The 7,443-nt window shown below is 43.8% G+C and overlaps 1 pseudogene across 1 annotated transcript; it reads right to left on the reverse strand.

Annotated features, from left to right (window-relative positions):
- Positions 1-609: 609 nt before the first annotated feature.
- LOC310773211 (transcription elongation factor 1 homolog pseudogene) lies at positions 610-1,999 on the reverse strand (annotated as a pseudogene). Its single transcript has 2 exons — positions 1,835-1,999; positions 610-867 (listed from the first exon to the last, which is right to left on the reverse strand). The product of its transcript is annotated as a transcription elongation factor 1 homolog pseudogene (transcript).
- Between the last annotated feature and the right edge of the window lie 5,444 nt (positions 2,000-7,443).

The raw sequence follows: 7,443 nt of genomic DNA on the forward strand, positions 1-7,443 counted from the left end.
TTTTAGCAACTTGTTTTCAGACTGCATGTCATGATAGTTTGTTGAATGTCAATGCGATTCACTTAAGGCAATGCTCAGACAGTGAAGTACAGCTGTGTGGTCAGTTTTCACAACTCGTGTGGTCATGCCCAAATTCCCCCCACCCCCACCCCCTCTCTACTTTACACCCGGAGGTGCTCCATATGTATGAAAGCAACATGCCTCATGTCTGAAAGGGTACACTTCACGTATCCCCCGGGTCAGGCTCAGGGGAAGCAACCCTGACCTGACCCGGAGTTCATGTCTGAAAGTGGCTTTAGCTACTTCTCTTCTTCCGCTGGGTTCCACTAATTTATGACATCACTGATGATGTCACAATGTCTATGACATCATCAGTGATGTCATAATTGCTCCAGTGACATCACTGGTGACATCACCAATTCACAAGTGAACATCTGTGATTTACGACAGTCATGTCATAGACATTGTGACACCAGTAATGTAATGAGCCACTGGTGCTGATCACTAAATGTTTTTCTACATTGTGCTAGCAGGATGGGAACCAGATCTGGTCACCTGACCAATCAGTGGGGTGGAATGTAGTGAATGTGTGAGTCTCATATAACACGACTACTGATTGCTCGCTTCACAGGCATTGATCCAATCGCTGAAAACATCCACTGGCTTAGACAGATAGGTTATAGTTGTCTGGAACTCCTCCAAGCAAACCGTGCACAATATAATTCCTATGTTCCGAGTTCGTTCCATTTTCACATTACAGGACTTGTCGTGGTTACAGAACGGGCAGGTGACAGAACTTGGTGTCGAGGTTACCCATCAGTTTTTTCAAGGGGGTGTCTTTCTCTTTGGCTTTCTGCGTGATTTATCCTATCAAAAGCTTTAGAAGCATCAATAAAACCTACTAAAACAGAAGAATTAGCTCTTCTATATGTTTCAACCATCTCTTTTAGAGCATAAATGCATAAATCTGTACTGTGCTTGGGCTTAAAGCCGAACTGATTGTCTGTGGTAAAAAGAAATTAATCTAATCTATCTAATACAATTTTCTCCAGTACTTTGGATAACACACTCACTAATGCAATAGGTCGGTAGTTATCTAAACTCCCCACTTTGCCTGCTTTGTCCTTAATTACAGGGACAAGAGTAACAGCCAGCATGGATTCTGGCAAAATGCCATGGGACATAAAGGCTGTAAAACATATTGCACCCACTCCCATAGCATCCCTCCATCCTGCGGCTAACAGTTTGTTTGAAAGTAATTTAGTAATTTTGTGGTTATGGCCGAAGTGGCTGCCGCAAACCGTTTCATTTTACTTCCTGATGACACCGGCCCGCAGACAGACCTTTACAGTCTATGAGACAGACTAACATCAACACTCGCCGATTCACTCGGCTTTCAAGCGAGACTACTCTGCGTTGGTCTCGTCTAATATTAGAGGTAAGATGTGAGGCATCGATATTACATTTAGACTGTTTAATAACAATCAAAAATCTTGTCGTAGCTGCTTTAAGCTTTTGTGTTATGTCTCTCTCTCTGTCTCTCTCTCTCTCCCTCTGTCTCTGTCTCTCCTCAGCCCAGCGCTCTGGAGGATCTCCTATAGTGTATTTTATTTGTCCTGCCTGAGAGCGCTCTTCAGATGGCATCTTTGTGTGTGTGTGTGTGTGTGTGTGTGTGTGTGAGCAGTCCTCTTTTGTTCAGTTCAGTAAGTATGTCTGTGTGTGTTGACCTGATAATCTGTGTGCTTTATAAAGTGCTGTTCACACATCGGTCTCCACTCTGATCCCAAACCCAAACATGCCCGCCTCCCCACTCATTCCTCCTTTATCAACCCACCCACTCCCATAGCATCCCTCCATCCTGCACCCACTCCCATAGCATCCCTCCATCCTGCACCCACTCCCATAGCATCCCTCCATCCTGCACCCACTCCCATAGCATCCCTCCATCCTGCACCCACTCCCATAGCATCCCTCCATCCTGCACCCACTCCCATAGCATCCCTCCATCCTGCACTCACTCCCATAGCATCCCTCCACCCTGCACCCACTCCCATAGCATCCCTCCATCCTGCACCCACTCCCATAGCATCCCTCCATCCTGCACCCACTCCCATAGCATCCCTCCATCCTGCACTCACTCCCATAGCATCCCTCCACCCTGCACCCACTCCCATAGCATCCCTCCACCCTGCACCCACTCCCATAGCATCCCTCCATCCTGCGGCTAAAGGATCATTATTTCCCTCCATTCATTCAGGTAAAACTGTCAACCATGACAGTTTATTCTTTCCACCGCTCAAATTACATTTTGATGGTGTGTTTGCGTTGTGTTCAGGTGCTGGTGGGAAATTCAGACATCCGGGACTTCCAAGCTGCCTGCTAAACAGCTTTGCTCTTGTTTGAAAACGTGAAAAATCCACCTCAAGAGAGTGTAAAAACTTTGTTTTGCAAAATTGAGGGTGTGTTTTTGTTTTTGTTTTTTTCCCCATCACTTTTTTCTAATACTTCAAAATGTGCATCAAAATACGTTGATAGAAACCCGACTATTGTGTCATAACTGTTTTCCATTAAAAGTAAATGTATGAAAAGACTGGCGTACAAATAACACGAGTTTCCACTTTCAAAAAGCGTGCATTTAATACACAAAAGTCAAATTTTACATGCAGTTGATGAGCGTATCAAGTGCTGAGACTGGAGGCCGGGCGTGTGCAGTTGATACCAGACTGACCGGTGCGCTCGACGTGAGCCGCGGCTCCAGCTCCAGACGGAACCGATGGGAGACTTGGTGTAGCTAACCGCTAACGTGAGGCCATTTTCTGGTTGAAAACGGCACCGGTTTCCTGGTTTATGGATGTTTACAAGTAAAACAACTTGGTTTAGGCTAGAACAACTGGGTTAAGGTTAGGGTTAAAACGGGGTAAACAAAAATAAAAAAATATGTGTCGGCCTCAAACCGGCTCGCTCGCAACAGGAAAGTTGGACATCGCAGCGACCTCTGGCATGCAATTAGAACGTTTTGCTTTTTTTTTTTTTTTTTTTTTTTTTTTCCAGATTTTTTTATCCCATTTTTATTCCCTGCTTACTGCTAATTTTAATTTATTTATCCTGGTTGCTGCTCCACCATCTGCCGATCTGGGGAGAGCCGAAACTGGCTCCATGCTTCCTCCGAGACATGGGCAGTAGCCAGCCGCTTCTTTTCACCTGACAGGGGAAGCTTCACTGGTAGGACATAGCACGTGGGAGGATCACACTATTCCAACGAGTTCCCCTCCCTCCGAACAGGCGCCCCTAACGACCAGAGGAGGCACCACTTCAGCAACCAGGATATTGCATGTTTTGGTGTGGGGTTCCTATATGAAGTTAACTCCCAGGGGGCACGGGGAGAACATGCAAACATCACACAGAAAGGCCCTTTTGATGACCCCACCCGGGCAATGCGGGCACTCGAGGACATCCGGACGGGCACGCACTCGAACCCAGGACCAGCTGTGAGGCGACAGCGCTTACCACTGCGCCGAATGTTTTGCATATTAAATGTACTATGTAATTTGAAAGTGGAAAGTTATATTGAGGAGAATGAGCTTTTTTTGTAATAGCCTATTGTTTAATAGGTGTAGGTTTAGTAGGTTATTACAATAAGTGTGATTTTAATGAATGGGATTCTTGGGTAAAACACTGTCAAACATTTTTGTATAGTATTTCAGTGTTATTCTCCCAAGCTATCTGTTTCTCTCTCTCTCTCTCTCTCTCTCTCTCTCTCTCTCTTTCTCTTTCCCTCTCTCTCTGCTTGTGCTGATCACACACTGAATACTATGCAAATCCCAAACTCAAACACTGATCCTTTATCAGAGAACACACTCACATAATCCCTGGATGACTACACCTGGTGTGTGTGTGTGTGTGTGTGTGTGTGTGTGTGTGTGCGCGCGCGCCACGTGCATGCATGCCTGTGTGTGTGTGTGCGCGCGCGCGCACACGCACACGCACACACACACACACACACACACACACACACACACACACACGTTTGTGTCCCCTAACCTGTCACAATTCTCAGTCACAGTGTTCTTGAGACAGTAATTTTGTTGAACATTTTATTTTCAGAAAAGTGTGTTGAAATCCAATCAGCAAATTGAAAGTTGAAATTGCTCATTTTTGTTTTTAGGTGGAAATTACCACATCATACTGTGTCCTGTACATCTGAACAAACAAACAAACAAAGGTTATTGAGAGTTGATGAGTTAAGTTGTGGACCAGTGATTCATGCACTGGTCAGACATCCACAACATAACTCAAATCCACTCTCAATAACTGTCAAACTATATGAATGACAGATAAACTGTTTACAGTTTACTGATATACTATTGTTGTAATGATACAAAGCTGGTTGAAAATCGAGTGTTCCGGAGTGTTCCTTTAAGTAACGAGGGATGATTAGGTGGCCATGATTGAAGGAAGGCCTTTATTTATTTTATTTTGTATTTAGCCATGGCACCATACTCTAGATTGATTGATTTTATTTGATGTTTTCATTGTAAAAGTACAGCAGCTCTGCCAAGACATGGCCTGCCCTACTCTTGCAAAGAGCACAGATGGGATTTGTAATGACTACAGAGAGTTAGGACCTTCGTTTAAGTCTCATCCAAAGGACGGTGCTCACTCACAGCACAGAGTCCCTGGGCTCTATCATCGCAAAGGTGGTAATTTTGCGTTTAGCGCCCGTTTTGCTCTGCGCAAAGCCCTAATTGTGGGCGTGTTGGCCGGCTGCGCTTGGCGTCATCTCGCGCAAACCTCCATAGGCGTGTTTATGCCCAAAACAGTATTCACACGTGTGAGATCAGTCCACTCCCCTCACAGTCACATCTGTGACAGCAGCTTCTTTCTTGCTGAGTGCTGTGGGCAAGCAGAGGGACAGAGTGAGAGAGAGAGAGAAAGAAAGAGGGCGAGAAAGAGATGGGGAGAGCAAGAGAGGGGGAGAGAGAGAGAGAGAGAGAGAGAGATAGAGCGGAGAGAGAGGGAGAGAATTGAAGGATGAACCAGTTCGGATTCAGATAAACCATTAGAAACGAAAATAGAGGGTATGCATGTGATGTCACAGAGGCAGAAGTCACTGTGGGGTCACGCCCACTGAGTCACAGCAAGACTGAGCTTGAATGCAATAATCAGCCAACTGACACCTGCTGCTCAGGGAGGAACTTGACACTCATTTTGACACTCCCGAGTGAGGGGCGTGTTCCAGTGGGTGTGCATACCCTCTATTGGTGCTGATGGAATGATCCATTTGAAACACACCAAAGGGCTGCTGCGCAGTTACGCAGTGAATATCCCCATGTCCCAAAGCATGCGCTTACTTCGTTCATATAGGCTATAACATACACATTTAAAAATATTTGTTTCTTTAATAGGGTAGGGGTGTGTGAGATTTTAATTCTAGCCTATTTCAATAGCCTATATCAGAATTGTCCACTCGGGTTAAGCTATTGTTGCATGGTGCAATTGCAGGGAAATAGGTTACTGCATATAGCCTACTGGCCGGCACAACTTTCTCAAAAGCAATCTACTGTTACCTCACACCACAGACCTGAATGTGTAATAGATATATGAATATGTGCTAAAACTAATTTAAAAAGATATATATGCTAAAATTTAGTTAAAACAATAAATAGGTTTGAAATTGATATCAATGCTAAATTCATGGGTTAAAATACACTCTTAATATGTTAATGTGCACTGAATATAAGAAAGATAAATGCAGTATATGTGTTGAAGTGCAATCATCAGTTTATCGGTAATCCATTGCTTTGGTATTCAGATGTGTTTTCATTGCTTTCTGGCATTTCAGCTAAAAGATAACAGTAGCTCACTGTAGCCTATGTGTCACTAATGCACTTTTGGTTTGTTTATTTAATGTTTAAGACAATGCATGTTGAATGGCATTTGACAATGTTTCCTTATTCACCCAAGTTCGGTTATCAGTTGATATTTCTCATCTAAAGATTTGGTTCGATTGCTTTGGTCTTGGTTCTGTCTGTAGGGGGAACGTTGTCTTGGCTTGGTCATTACACCCGAGACTTGAGACCAGCAAACAACGTGTCCTGTTCTCATTTCACTATTTCCCCTTTACAGGTGAGAATAATGTCTGTAACAACGTTTAATGGTGTATGCACAGTGTTTCATGCTTTCTGTATCACAAGGAACATGTTGATGGTAAAATGTCCGTCTCTAAAGTGATTTTATAACTGTTAAACATCAAAAGGCTTTGCCGACAGCAGTGTGCTTGCTAGCTTAACTCACGTAGACAGAGCGTGGTGAAGACATTATGTGATATCGCCGTGCAGTAGAGAAGCAGGGTTTGACTGGTTGATACTGTAGTATGTATGTGTTTATAGCCTATGGTTAAATAGTGATGTCAGTATGTTTCAGTTCAAGAGATACAGTGGTTGTTTAATGTATGTGTGTAGCTAATGTTGTATGTATGTATGGCAAAGCTAAAGTAAGGGTCAAGTATATTTTAGTTATTTCAAAGGAACAACAGTATTGGAGAATGCATGCCCATTATATTATTTTGGTTAAAGGTGCAGTACGTATTTTATTGTTTGTTTCATTTCAATGGAAAAAGGTAATACAAGTTATTGAATACAGAATTGTACAATATGTAATTTCCTAATTATTTCTTAAAGAGATTTATAAATGATGTTGCTTAAGGAGACAATACATTTGTTATTTTTCACAAAAGATGTAATTTGGTAAAATAATATATTTTGTTTAGCTGTTAAAGGGACAGTGCACCCGTTTTGTTGTATGTTGTGTTAAGTGGGATCCAGACTGTTTATTTTGATTTTGAGTGAACATGCTAGTTGAAAATCAACATGGCATTCTGAGGAGGGAAGAGTGTGTGCGCGCGCAAGGTGTTGGAGAGAGAGTGACATTCATGCCATGCGTAATGTATCCAAGCGAGGATTTCCTGCACTGCGTGGAGAATACTGTGTGCACCCCATAGCGCGTAGTGGGGTTTTTTGCGCTAAGACCCGCTATTAGGTGGCGTTAAAATTGATAGTACCCAAGGCCCTTTTTTCGAACACATTGCTCTGGAATGCCTATTTTGGCACGGGCAACGTCCAAACCTGTGTTTACGCTCGGAACATGGCGATGGTATCTTCGCCAGAGCGCAAAAGGACACTTGCGGGAGGCAGATGATAGGCTAAGAGGCGCACGGACACGCCTGGGCCACGCCTACACCTGTATCTGCATTTAGATTTCAGCGCAAAACTGGATGGTGGAGGCAGACGATAACTTAAGACGCAGGGAAGATACCGTAAGAGGTGCGCAAACAATAGCACCGTACGACGATAGGGCCCCCTGTCTCTGCCCTTGGGCATTGGCAAGATTATTCATGAGACCAGAGGGAAGAGCACCTCCTACTGGTGCTCCAACACTACTTCC

This window comes from Poromitra crassiceps (genome assembly GCF_964638095.1).
Source record: "Poromitra crassiceps genome assembly, chromosome: 3".
NCBI lineage: Eukaryota > Metazoa > Chordata > Actinopteri > Beryciformes > Melamphaidae > Poromitra > Poromitra crassiceps.